The 14,502-nt window shown below is 44.5% G+C and overlaps 2 protein-coding genes across 4 annotated transcripts in view; one reads left to right on the forward strand and one right to left on the reverse strand.

Annotated features, from left to right (window-relative positions):
* Positions 1–14,502, reverse strand: part of LOC135920875 (retinol dehydrogenase 12-like) — a 361,370-nt gene that overhangs the window by 305,702 nt on the left and 41,166 nt on the right. The gene's annotated exons all lie outside the window — the stretch shown is intronic.
* Positions 1–14,502, forward strand: part of LOC135920876 (retinol dehydrogenase 12-like) — a 74,752-nt gene that overhangs the window by 11,660 nt on the left and 48,590 nt on the right. The window lies entirely within an intron of this gene.

The following is a 14,502-nucleotide window of genomic DNA, read 5'->3' on the forward strand; positions in this document are numbered from 1 at the left end:
GATGGGTTTGCTCTTCGCTTGCTCAAAATTCTGGCATTCCTTAATGATGGACTCAACTGTTGAGCAGTTCCTGCAAAGCAGGAGGTTGAACGCATCGTCCGCGATGCCCTTCAATATGTGTCCAACCTTATCGGCCTCCAGCATATCCGCGTCCGTTTTACTGCAGAGAGCCAGAACGTCTTGAACATACCCGACGAATGATTCGATCGATGGCACGAGACGCTAGCTTTTGCGTGGCCTCCATTTGACGTCCCACAGGTCTTCCGAAAAGGTCGCGTAGCTTTTCCTTGCAGGAGTCCCAGCTTCCGATGCCGGCTTCATGCGTCTCGAATCATACCTTCGCGGTTCCTCACAAATAAAAAAAATAGCGTTGGCCAGCAAAAGTGTGGCATCCCACTTGTTGTGCTTACCGACGCGTTCATACGACGTCAGCCAATCTTCGACGTCGACCTTGCCAGTGCCGATGAAAATTACCAGGTTGCGTAGCTGGGCTAGCACTACTTCCGTAGGTGCCCGAGTGGTGACGTCAGTAGCCACAACAGTGGAACCGATGTGACTCCCGCTGCGAAGGTCTACCCACACACTATGACTGGTTCTCGGGCCGGGCTGTCGACTGAAGAAGCAATGAAGATCATCAAGCATCAGGTCATTGATGGAGATGGAAGGGCCGTTAAGGCCATCCTAGGACTGTACCTGGAGAAGGCTTTTGACAACGTTCGTCACTCTTATATTATTAAGTCCATTTCGGATCTTGGCCTCGGCGCGCGCTTTCATTACTATGTCAGGTCCTTCCTGTCGGGCAGGAAGGCTACCTTGAAGGTTGCGGAGCTGGAGTCAAAGACGTTAAATCTTGGAGACAGGGGCACTACTCGGGGGGCCGTCATCTCGCCCACATTGTTAAATCTGGCCATGGTCGGATTGACCATGAAGCTCTTGAAGATTGAGGGGATTAGGCATACCATGCATGCAGATGACGTGACCATATGGTTTCCCGGTGGTTGTGAGGGCTATATCGAAAGTGTTCTGCAGGAGGCAGTAGATGTAATTGAGAATTATTTGGACCCGACGGGGTTAAGGTTCTCCCCCTCCAAGTCGGAGCTGTTGCTGTACAGTCCCACTAGAAGGGGACCCAAGACAAGGGGCTGGATCCCCGTCGACCACCTGAGCATTCAGCTTCGTACAAGAAATGCCGACCTCATACCTAGGGTCGATAAGATCAGGGTTCTGGGGATGATTATTGATTGGAACGGCGCCAACACGCTGATGATCCAGAAGATCATTGCCAAGAAAGAAAATGCGTTACGCCTTTGCGGTACGGTACGGTAAAATGCGGTAACAACAGGCAGACGGGGTTCAAGGAGGATAGTCTGATTAGACTTATGCACGCATTTGTATTGTGTCACTTTACTTATGTGGCGGCCATGCACAAGTGGAAACCATTGGAGAAGGAGAAGCTTGACACGCAGATTAGGAAGATCACGAAGAAAGTGTTGGGAGTGCCAATGTGCACCAGCACCGACCGACTTCTCCAGCTGGGAATTCATAATAGCTTGAATGGGATAGCTGAAGCTCAGGAGAGGACGCAGATAGTGCGTCTCTCTACGACTAGCACGGGTCGGCAGATTCTGAGAGAGTTAGGTGTTCCTCGGGAGAAGATTTCGCAGCTTCATGTAGGTATTCCCTTGAAGGTCCGTAATCAGTATCACGTCAAGCCTGTTCGCAGGAACATGAAAGGCCAGGGGAGCTTGCCTGCTGAGGCTCATTCGGGATGAGAATCAGAAGGTTGGCTTCGTCGATGCTTCTTTTACGAGGAGAGAAAGGTGTTTACCATAGTCGCCGTGGACAATGAGGGCAGTGTCGTTAACGCTGCTACCGTTCGGGCTGATAGGCCGGAGGTCATGGAGCAAGTGGCTATTGCGCTCGCCCTGGTTGACAGGCGCAGGCCTTTTGTATATAGCGATTCAAAGTCGGCCGTTAGGGCCTTTGAGAAGGGCTCGGTGGCTAAGGTTTCCTTAAAAATTATGCAGACATGTGATATCTTTCAACACTACTTATGTTGGTTCCCTGCTCATCTTGGTATGATCGAGGGAACCCCTCCGAATCTCAATGAGTCCGCTCATGAGGCAGCGCGAGATCTTATAAGCCCTCCGCTCTGCCCCGCGTAACGGCGCGGCGGTACTCCCCGAGAACAGAGACTCCCCATCCACATACAATGAAATCACGAAGTATTACCTTCTTAATCGCAGGGTTTACAGTTTGCCGCATCCTAAACTAAACAGGGCTCAGGCACTTACATTACGCTTACTACAGACTGGTACTTATCCTTGCCCACGGAGACTGAACATGCTTTATCCGGAGACATATACAGAGCCTTATTGCCAAGATTGTGGTGCTTTAGCCACGCTCGAACACATGCTCTGGTCTTGAGAAAGAATTGAAGACTCGCCGATCAAGGATGCGTCCAGGTGGGAGGCTTCACTTCGCAGCCCGGACCTGGATAAACAATTCTGGGCTGTCCAGCAGGCTCACGACGTGGCCGTGAGGCTTGGCCTTCCGGTCCCGACGTGGGAGCGGCCCGCTTAGTGGTTAATTATCACTACTTGCGGGACCAAATAAAGTTTTCCTTCCTTTCTTCCCGCTGTGAAGATCTAGGGCCAGCTTGTGGCGAGAGTACTTCGCACATCCACCAAAATGTATAGGGGAGAAAATATATCTATTTACAGTATATACAGTTAGAAGGTTGTAGCTCAGTAGCCAGGGTAACACCATGTTGTTGTCCTGGGTGGCCGTGGCACATACCCACAGTGGGGGATTGGCATGAATCGGGTAGGTAAATCAGGTGCAAAAAAATAATAATAAAATTGGAACATTGGAGTTTAAAAGTAGGCGTTTTGTTTTTGGAGAGAAAAAAAATAATCACAAGAAAACCGGGTATAATAATAATAATAATAATAATAATAATAATAATAATAATAGATAAGAACTAAAAGAAAGCTATGGTGGGGAGGGAGAACGATCAGTCTAACATGGAAATCGATTGGTTTAAATTAGGTAATTTTGGATTGCCACGCAAACATTTCTGTGACTGAACCCAATAATGGAGGCTCGAAAAGATAGGATCACAGGCACTGATAAATTCTACCGATCGTCGAGACACTTCAACCTCCTCTTGAACTTCCAACGTCCTTTTCTTCACAGGGGCACAAACTCGTATGTGGCAATATGGACACCCCAGGCGCATTGTTGCCATCGCCGTGAGGTTCCGTATAAAGTCCGAGGGCGATAAAATCGTCGCCGCGCGCCGTATGCTGTATGTGCGAGTAAAAGCATGCGAGGGTTTGCCGGCAATCGTGGCTCATTCCCACGCACGCAAGGGAGGGAAGCGGGGAGGAATCCCGCGGTCTTCCGTCGCGCGCAAGGCTTCACTGGGAGGTAGGGAAAGGCGTGGGGCGGCCTCGCGCGCCAGGCCGCCGTGTCTCGAAATCCACCTGCGACGGGGCCAGAGGCCGCTGTACGCTGTCTTTTCGCGGCTTAGTTCGCGTTGATGCGAGACGGAGCACGGAGGTCAGTTCGATCGCTGCTGCTGCCGCACTTCCTCCCTCCAACGTTTTGACAGCGTGTTTCCGCGGTCATCGAGTGAGATGTGTTATTCTTTGCTTGTGAGCGCGTGACACCACGCTTGTTAATTTAGTTAGTACACCTATGTTTACTAGTTTACACGGCCGATAAATCTACTATTCTTACTTCGTATAGCCGTCCACTAACTTGGTATCGCAATCGATCGTTAGGCTTTTGGGTGAAACGGCAACCTTCTTTAAAATTTATGAATTAGAACCCTGTGAAGCCTAAAGGGCGTTTCAAGAGGGATGTGTTACATGATAGTCGCAAAAGTTAGAAACAGAAAATCAAGTGCATCTAATTAGAAAAGACGTTCGTAATGGCAGTCGTCGATAACTTGCTATCTTCTGTGGTAGGTATGGAAGGGGGAAAATTATTCCGATCTTTAATTGTCTTTGGCAAGAACGAATATAAGAAAATGTTAGTGTGACAAAAAAGAAGGGCTACTTTGTTGAAGTGGTCCACGCGCGATGACAAAGAGGATGATTCTGAAATGAAATCATGCTGTAGGGTTTGGTTGCGAAAGATAATGTGTTGAAAAAGCGAAAGGCGAGAAATATTTCCACGAATTGCCAGGTTGGAAGGCAAAGGGGAGATTTTATTAAAGTGACGCTCGAAGTTACATTGCAATCCACGAGAATAACTTTACTTAATTAAATTATGGGGCAAATTTACGTGTCGAAACCACGACCTGATTATGAGGCACGCCGTTGTGCGGGACTCCGGATTAATTTTGACAACCTGGGATTTTTTTACATGCACCTAAATGTAAGTACATGGGTGTTCTTGCATGTCGCCCGCATCAAAATGCGGCCGCCGTGGCCGTAACTGGATCCCGCGACCTTTTGTTCAACTGCGCAATAGAGAGAATAAATCGAACAGACTGGTTTTGGACAGAGTATAAAACGGCGTTTAACGCTTTTAGGGGCGGATTCCATATTGATGCAGCATAAAATACTTTTGGGTGAATAATTGTTTGGTATATCAGTAGTTTAAGAGGTGAAATTGCTTGGTTAAAATTTCTGCGAAGGTATAATGCAGGGCACGATTTGCACTCTTGGTAATGTAGGTACTATTGTGTCGATACCACGATAAATTACTGGTTATGTGAACTTCAAGGTATTTATATGTTGAGACATACTCTATTGCTCCGCTGATTAAGTAGCAGAAAGAACTGGTAGGGTTGGAGAGGCGAGGCGTAGTAATTTTTTAGATTAGCTTTTACTTTTACTTACTTATTTTTACTTACTTTTGGGCTCCCATGCATAAAACAGCGTTTTCATAGAAAAGTAACTAGAACGCCAATGCATTTCATCAGACACTTTGAAAATTTATATCTCGAAACTGAGGCAGTCCTGAGAATTCGTTCCAAGTGGGTATACCTTGCGAACTCACCAGCTACAATTCGTGGATGAAAATATGTGCCGTAAAATGATTAATTAAAAATGTAATTACCCTATGCTATTTATTCAATTCAGCATCTTGATTTCTTGCAGAAGTAATGGCCGCCTCACAGAGTAATTAAAATCGGTTAGAATTGTGCTATCTGTCAACAGGCATGTGTAAAATATTTGGTGCAGTTGAAAAAAAACATTCTCTATATATGTGCGTGCTTGCGTGAGTGCGTGCGTGCGTGTAGAGGAGCATGGGTGCATTCAAACAAGCGCAAATTTCGACATAATAGCCAGAAACCTGACTATTTATCTGTACATATATTGCGAATTACTTAACAATAAGAGAAAGAACCGGGAAATACGTATGCTTGTTATTTTTATATTTAACAGACACAGACCTATTTCTGAATCAACATGGTGAATCACGTGGTCCCGAAAACCGACCTTCGCCAGGGTTTACGGGTGAGTCGATGGGCCGCCGTGCTGTACGTATAGGCTGATCATATATACGTGTATGTAGAGAGAGGGATATGGGGGGGGGGGGGCAATCAGCTTATTTGTGAGTTGCCCCGCACCCCTCACTGCAGAAATAGTTGGTGCGCCACTATTAGACGGGTTAGTGGTAGTCAGCACTGCAGGCAGAGAATGGCTAATTGTTCTCAGTGGCTTTTCGTATAGCGGTGCGATACTCGGAAAGAACCTTACCGTAAGCCGCATAAGCACATACTATTGTTCGAATGTATAGCTTGCCGAAAAAGTCACTTCATCTTGTAAAGAAGACTTTTCAATTCTGCTGTGGACCCGCGCGATCGTCGCTTGTATTGTTAGGCTTGAATAGGGATGCATCTGTCAACCAAGCATGCTATTCATATCTTAAAAAAACGTTCTGGTCCTGTTCAACTGTCCTGCACAAAAAGGCCAGGCATATACTCATCAATAAACATTTCAATTTATCTGCTAATCAGTGCGTAGTTAGCTGTGCTTTAATTTCTTGTTGTCTTTCGTGCACAAGGATGGCTTGGTGTGTGTGTGTGTGAGAACATTTATTGGAATGAGGTCCGGAGGCTTGACTTCTTAGGTCAAGGCGGGCGGCTCCCACGTTGGCACTGTCAGGCCAAGCCTTTCAGCGACATCATGGGCCCTCTGGACGGCCCTTAGTTGGTCCTGAAACAATGGGCTTTGAATCCTTTTCTCCCACTGTGTCCATTCTTCAACGAGGTTCGGGAGAGTCGCGGGGCACCCCGCCAGCATATGTCTGCTTCCAATGATGCCATTACAATCGTTGCAGTCCATCCTAATCTCCCTCTCTGAATATATTTTATTAATGATGTATGGTGTGGGATATGTGCCTGTTTGCAATAAGCGCAGTGAGACTGCTTGAGCCCTGTTCAGTTTTCAATGTGGCAATGGGAATTGCCTGCGTCCTAAATAGTAGTGTTTGATAATGTCATTGTATGTTATTAAATGATGTCTAGATTCCCTGGCTTGATGGTGAACGGCTCGGTTGTGACTGTCACGGTTAGCAAATCCTCGTGCCAAGTCATGAGCAACCTCATTGAGGTTTATCCGAGTCTCGTCCACTTTTTCCATATGCGCAGGAAACCATCGAATTTCAGTTCTCATAATCCCAATGTTTTCAAAAAGTTTCGCTGCAACACCAGCTACGTAGACTTTATCAAAACACTTTATAGCGGATTTCGAATCACTATAAATGCAGGCCCACTTATTACTCCTGATGGCTAGAGCAACTGCCACTTGTTCCGCCACCATGGGGTGCTTGGTAAAAATAGTGATAGCATCTTGCACCTTCCCTTGATAATTTGAGACAATGGCCGTATATGCTTTTTTACCTTTCACCCAGGCTGCATCAACTACAGCTGCCATTTGGTTCTGCTGTTCTATTTCCTTCAAGAGTGCATTAGCTCTTGCCTTTCTCCTTTCGACACTATATTCTGGATGCATGTTTCTGGGGAGAGGGTTGGTTCTGATCTTGCTCCTAACTTCAGTTCTTAATTCTACTTCAGCCACTATTGGGCTCCTTGATGTATTCAGTTCTGCACCTATTGCCTGTAATATGTTCCTGCCAGCTCGCGACTTTGTCAATCTTTCGTGTTGCGCTAGCTGTTGAGCCTCCGCAATTTCTTCCATTGTATTGTGCACCCCTAGACTCATGAGTTTCTCAGTTGCAGCGTTACTGGGTATCTCTAGGGCTACTTTAACGAGCTTCCTGAGCATCACATGAAGTTTGTTAAGTTCTGCCTGCTTACATTTGAATAATCCAGCCACATATGTGAAGTGACAGAGAGCAAAGGCATGTATTAGCCTCAAAGCGCTGTCCTCTCCCAAGCCTCTGTGTCTATTGGTAATTCTCCTTAGTAACCTAATGACTTCATCTGTTTTATTCGAGATATGTTGTATTGTTCTATAGTTGGCATTGTTTCCGTCTTTGCGATACCCAAGAACTTTGATTGTTTCAACTAGCCTGACTGCGGATCCTTCATGAGTGTATAAGCACACTCTTGGCTCATCTTCCGGAATGTAACCTCTTGGTTTGCGACCTTTTCTGCGATGTTTAATGACCAAGAGTTCAGATTTGGCTGCCGAGCATTTCAACCCCATGTCTTTCGGTGTGTTCTCTACAACATATAAGCTTTCCTGTAACCTGGTCTCTGTCTGTCCTTGGCACTCCATATGGTTATGTCGTCGGCATATACCACATAATGTATACCCTCAATTTTCTCCAGATTTCTTGCAACCTTGGACATTGCTAAATTAAATAGCATGGGTGAGAGCACAGCCCCTTGTGGAGTGCCCCTATTTCCCAAATTCTCAGCTTCTGATTTAAGCTCACCCAGCATGAGTTGTGCAGTTCGATTTCTAAGAAAGTCCTTAATCATGTTAAAGAGTCTCTTACCTAACCCCATCTCCGAGAGGACGCCAAGTATTGCCTTATGCTTTATACGATCAAAAGCTTTTTCCACATCCAAACCCAAAAGAGCTTTCGTATGCGCTGGGCTGGCCAGTATAAGTTGATGTTTGATCAGCAGCATAGCATCCTGAGTTGACAGCCCGGGACGAAAGCCGATCAAGTTGTACGAGAAGATGTCGTTCTGCTCAACGTATTTAGTGAGTCGATTTAGGATGACATGTTCCATAGCTTTGCCTAGACAGGACGTTAAGAAAATAGGACGGAGGTTGTCCAGAGTGAGTTGTTTTCCTGGCTTTGGTATAAGAATAGTATTGGCCACCCTCCATTCCTCTGAGTATACCCCTTTTCTCCAACATTCATTGAAGTGTTCAGTTAGATAATAGATTGATTCATCATCTAGATTTCGTAATATCTTGTTAGTTATTCCGTCAGGTCCAGCCGCCGATCTACCATTATGACTGTGAAGATTAGCCCTCACTTCACTCTCAGTGAAGTCCCGGTCAAGTTCTTCACATATGCCTCCCGTATATTCGGGGATCTCGTCTTCTTCGTTTGGTTGTTTAAGTGGGAGATATTTGGCTGCGAGACTATCCATGATATCCTCCTGTGTTTTATCTTGGCTTTCCTGATGAACCAACTTAGATATAGCTGTTCTCTTGCTTGTCCTTGTTTCATTCTCCTTGAGCAAGTGTTTGAGGAGGTTCCAGCTACCTCCATGCTTGAGTCTACCATCAGCCGAATTACAGATCTCATCCCACTGTTGCTTGACGAGAGTCTTCGAGTGATTATCAATTCCAATTAATTGCGCAATTTTTTTTTGCTTAGCGTTCTGTTAGGTCTCTGCGTTTTCCATCTCTGTAATATAGACTGTTTGGCCTCAATCAGATGCGCCAGCCTGCTGTCCATAGCCTCAATATTTTCCTCTGTCCTGATTTCTTTAGTGGTCCCTTTGACGTCCTCTCTGAGCTGGGTGACCCACGTCTGAAGGGGATCCTGCTCGGCTTCTAGAGGCTCCACTTTCCTTCTGTTCACCCTGATTTTTCTGAACTGATCCCAATCAGCGAATTTGAAAATTCTAGTTTCCTGTCTCGGTATGCGTTTGGTTATGTGTATGATATAATGATCACTCCCGAGATCCATGTTTGAATTTTCCCAATTGGCTCCTCCTGCGTTGTTTACGAAAGTAAGATCTGGTGTGGAGTCCCTGCTTGTGGAAATGCCACAACGGGTGGGATACACAGGATCAGTAATCAAGCATAACCCTAGATCCATGGCAAGACTCGATAGCTCCTCTCCCTTTACAAAGGTGAGGAACAACGGCCCGCATGGTGCAGCCATTTAATGGCACTGTATAACGTCTGCGTGTGTCATGCGGTTGGCACTTCTGGAGGCTGCGCACTGTTTATTCGTAACAGTGCTGGTATTGTATAGGAACAATTTACTATATGAGTAACCGACTTATTTGTCATATTTCATTGTTCTATCGCCAGATTTAAGTGACGCATTTTGTGCGTGTTTGCTCCAAATGATGAATGTGCACGCAGAACTTTTTTTTTCGACAGCTAGAAGACTACCTGAAGTGCGAGCGATACCTAATTTTGATGAAAGATTCTAAATGTGTGCGCAGACGACAAGACCGGGCCAAAAACAGCAACGTGGAGATACGAGCGCACGGATTTTAAATGTACTTGTAAATCATTATGAATTGGACGATGTTGTTATTCTGCTATCGATGAGGAAAACTTACGTTTATACGCACTATCAAGATGAAAATCACGCTCGATTAGACCGAGCTTATATTATATTGCAGCTCATGCCACTGTGTCAAAGTTACGAGATGAAACATGCATCTTTTTATGATCATTGTCAGTTACGTTTGATTTAGGGGAAAAATGAAAAGAATCGAAATTTAATTGGGATCTTCGGAACTTTTGTGCCAAATTGCTTGACGATGAAAGGTATATGAGAGATATAAGTGAAGTTATGAATTCCTCAATGACAGCGCAGACTAATGATTGCATTGATACCTGGGAAACTCTCAAAACTGATGTTAAGATGGAAGCCATAGAAAGGGCAACTGTATTGCGACGCAAGAAAAAACAAGAAGCAAATGAATTAACAAGCCAACTAGAATTGCTCATGTTTACAGAGTGTGAGAATGCTAGATCTTGCACGAAGCCGATAAAAAATAAAAGGTAAACCCGAACTTATCGATGAAGAATGATACAAGGGAGCCATGAGCTCAAGCAGCAGAACGATTGCGGAATGGGGAAAAGCCCACTAAGTGATTGACAGAGATACGCGACAAAAAAGAAATACAAGCAATAATATATGAAAACGACAGAACATTTCAGGCTTTGTGACTCCTGAGGAAATCATAAAGAGACACAATATTAGCAGCGAAGCAAAGCTGCTAGCATTCATGCTTCGAAACGCAAGGTCACTGTTGAACAAAAAAGATGAAGTCACTGTGCTAATCGAATCATGTAAGTTAAATTTAACGTATTCATGTTTACCGAAACTTTGTACAATGATGACTCGGAACATTATGTACTTCAAGGATACGTGAACCGCAAGGGAAGCAGAAGTGGCGGTGTTGCAATTCTAACTTCTCTAACAGGATATGATATTCTTAGAGAACATAGCACAGCTACAGAATATTACAAAGTCTTATGCATAAAGAAAGAAAAGACAGTGGGCCCTATAATGTAAAACTATTCCAATATGTATTTATTCCGATGTCCTTACGTCAAATTTGCGTAACCGCCGACGCAAGCATCGGGCGGTGACCCGCAGGGTTGTCTGAACAGACCAATCAAACGCTCTCCTCGTTCATAGGAGGTCTCTTTCGTTTGCTTGAAAAACGAATAACATTGCCTGCAGTGAGCGGCTTGTCTGATGTAATTGGCTCACAAGAGGCGAGGAGCATGCTCAAGTAGAGAGGGACTCGACGGGGCCGAGCCAGTGTACTGAATACCGATACCCGGATCAAGACGGTGGTGCCGGCGTCTGCAATTGGTCCGCTTTCTCTTACTTCGCATGCTGTGACTCGTCAATAATCGCGGCGGCATGCGACGGAAGCTTAAGAATGACGCTAAAACGGATCCTCAGCAAAGAATAGTTGGCAGAGAGAGGTCGTAAACGTGCCGAAATTTCTCGAAAACGTTACACGGCCACGCAAAAAGGTTTATTACACGCAAATAAGCCCGTGCTCTCCGGCAGGGGCGAGTAGCCAGTGCCGGAGCGATCGGCAGCAGCCACCTTTTATTCCTTTCGGAAAGGGGCAGCCTGCGGCTGTTCAGAAGAAAATGCAGTTTTGTTCGGCATATTAATACATCTTTCGCGCGTACGCGTCACTTTGACGCGGTAAGTTTTTGCGGTTTTGTGACGTCGCGTGAGAGGCAGGTGAAGTGGGTGCAGCCCGAACACTTTTGACCAATAGCCGAGGGCTAATGGAAAAAGGCATCGAATCAGAAATAACTATTTTTGTTTTGTTCAGTCAAATTATGCATAATCAGTGTGTACACGTCATATCAGATGGGGAGCTATCGCAATTTTCTTGACGTCGCGTGACCGAGAGGTGAAATGGCGCAGTTATTCAAAAAACGTTTTTGACCAATCGCGGTGCGCTGATTGCAGAATTGGAATAGAAAAGTTTGGAATAGCTTTAAGATATACCGCCCAGTATTTGTGGTTTTGTATCGACCCCCTAATTTCTATCTAACCCCCCAGTTTCTATCTATCCTAGAGGGCAATGACTTCTGCAGCATCACCAAATTACCGACGCATATAACCGTCACTACATCATCCTTACTAGACATTCTCATAAAAAAAAATTAAGTTATGGGGTTTTACGTGCCGACACCACTTTCTGATTATGAGGCACGCCGTAGTGGAGGACTACGGAAATTTCGACCACCGGGGGCTCTTTAACGTGCACCTAAATCACACGGGTGTTTTCGCATTTCGCCCCCATCGAAATGCGGCCGGGATTCGATCCCGCGACCTCGTGCTCAGCAGCCTAACACCATAGCCACTGAGCAACCACGGTGGGTAGACATTTTCATAACGAACTCGACTATCGACAGCACGATATCGGGAGTCATAAGCTGTGATATCAGCGATCATATGCCTATATATCTTTTTCTAGGATGTAAAGGCACCGTTAAAAGTGGGTGCACTGAAAAGACAACGTACCGCAAGATATCAGCTCAAACGCTAGATAAATTCAGACAAGCCGTGCGCGAAATAAACGGAAGCGATATTTTAGCCATTTAAGATGCCAATAATTCATATGATAAATTTATGAGCAAACTCAAAACGCTGTACTTAAAATCATTTCCGCTCGAAAACTATCGGAGTCGAAGAAAGTCGCGCAAGCCGTGGATTTCGATAGAACTCGTTAGGCAAATCAGCCAAAAAAATTAAGCTATATTAGTCTTTTATCAAGTTGAAGGACTTGTCAAAGTGGAAACAATATAAACAGTTTAGGAATAAATTGAATAAAAACAGAAAAGGCAAAAAATGACTACTACAGCCGTATATTTAACAATGATTTTATGCGCAGAAGTGACAAAGTATGGAAAAAACGAAACACTAAATCGGAAGCCAGTCGATACACGAACGGATACGTTGAACATCGATGGCACTTTTGTAGGTGGTACAGAACTTGCGAACCATTTTAACAATTTCTTTGTCAAAGTAGGATGCGTAGATCACGACATTCAAGATACAATGCATGCAGTTTCATTAAAAGAATCTTTATTCCAAAAGTGTACTAGCATCCCTGAGATGATTACAACATTTTCATCCTTGAAAAATAGCCACAGTCGAGACGTGGATGATTTAGAAATTAAGCCATTTAAGTACGTCATAGACTTACTTGAACCTGCAGTAAAGCACATTTTTAATATTTCCCTGTCAACTGCACTTTTCCCATGTAATATGCAGGTAGCGAGAGCAATAGTTATTTACAAAGGAGGTGACAAAAATAATATTGGCAATTATCGACCAGGTTCTGTGCTTCCTGTGCTATCGAAGGGACTCGAAAAAATTGTTAACTTTCGTATTGACAATTTTTCGCAAAAACATAGCTTGCTGACCGACTTTCAACACGGGTTTAAGAAAAAGCGGTGTACGGAAACTGCTTTAAGTATACAGAAGGACCTTATTCTAAAGAGCATTTAAAAAGAACTTCTGGCTTTAGAGTTATACTTAGACTTCAGCAAAGCATTTGATAGAGTCAATCATAAATTGCTGCTTATAAACGTTGAAAAGTACGGCTTCTGAGGAATAACACATGAACTTATCCCATCTTATTTAGAAAGCAGACATTAGTTTGTTGAAATTCACGATAACAGATCACAGATAAAGCCTTTGACAGCGGGTGTGCCCCAAGGTAGCATCCTTGGCCCGATACCTTTCCTGTATTGCATTAATGATGTTGCAGAAGTAAGTGATATGTGTAAATTTGTCGCGTAGGCAGATGACTGTTCTGTTTGCTTTACAGGTAAAGATTTAAAAGAAATAACGCCTATACCAAACTCCGTCTGTTATAGACTTCCAGCATGGTCTAAGGCAAACGGCGTCATCCTCAATAAAACCAAAACAAGATGCATTGTTTTTTATGCTCCGGGAAGTTCTACTACATTGTCAGATAATATTGTTTTGGACCCGTATAAACTTAACATTACGTCATCTATAAAAACCCTAGGCGTAATATTCACAGCGCAGATATCCTGGAATGAACACCTTAGTCATGTTTGCTCAAAGGTACGAAATGTTGTTGGTGTGTTAAATAGGAATCGATGTGTATTATTACCTTTTAAAATTAAGCGTCTCATTTGTCATGCTCTTTTCCATTCACACCTCAGTTATTGTTCACATATATGGGGTAACACTACAGCGCAAAATATTCAGACGTTAGAAATACTTCAAAAGAAAGCGATTCGGGAGATAGCGAACGTTGCTTTTTTCGAACACACGCAATAGCTTTTCCAACAAAACAGAATAATCAGAGCTCGTGACATGTATACATTCAAAACATTACTAAGCTATATAAATCTTATGCTGGGAAAACTCGATTTATTCCTAACCCCCTGCCAACCTTACAAGAAAATAGAAGTACATATTGCCACAGACAAAGCCACAAAAGACTTCGGTCGACGCTATAGATCTTTTATATATCGGTGTCCTAGCACCTTCGTCGTTGTCTTCTTCTGGGAGCCAGCCAACATGCCTAGCATGTGGCACCGAATTGCACCGAACGGCTGTCAGCTTTGTCGAGGCCGTGGCATTACCTCCCTCCCTTGAAGCATCGTCTCGATGCGGAACATTGATGCACTGATGATTGCCACGGTGATACTGTTAACGTAGATGGTGACGTAGATAGTGAGAGAGGTGTGGAGCTTTGCGTTCAGCGGGAGTGGTATAACTTCAATCTAGAGACGTGAATGACATCGGACAGGCGTGGGCGTCGGGGACGGCGAGTGGTGCCTTCTCCTTCAGGAATCACTTCGTATGTGACGTCGCCGAGTCATTGAACGATACTATAAGGTCCAA

The sequence above is a fragment of the Dermacentor albipictus genome, chromosome 1, assembly GCF_038994185.2.
Source record: "Dermacentor albipictus isolate Rhodes 1998 colony chromosome 1, USDA_Dalb.pri_finalv2, whole genome shotgun sequence".
Lineage (NCBI taxonomy): Eukaryota > Metazoa > Arthropoda > Arachnida > Ixodida > Ixodidae > Dermacentor > Dermacentor albipictus.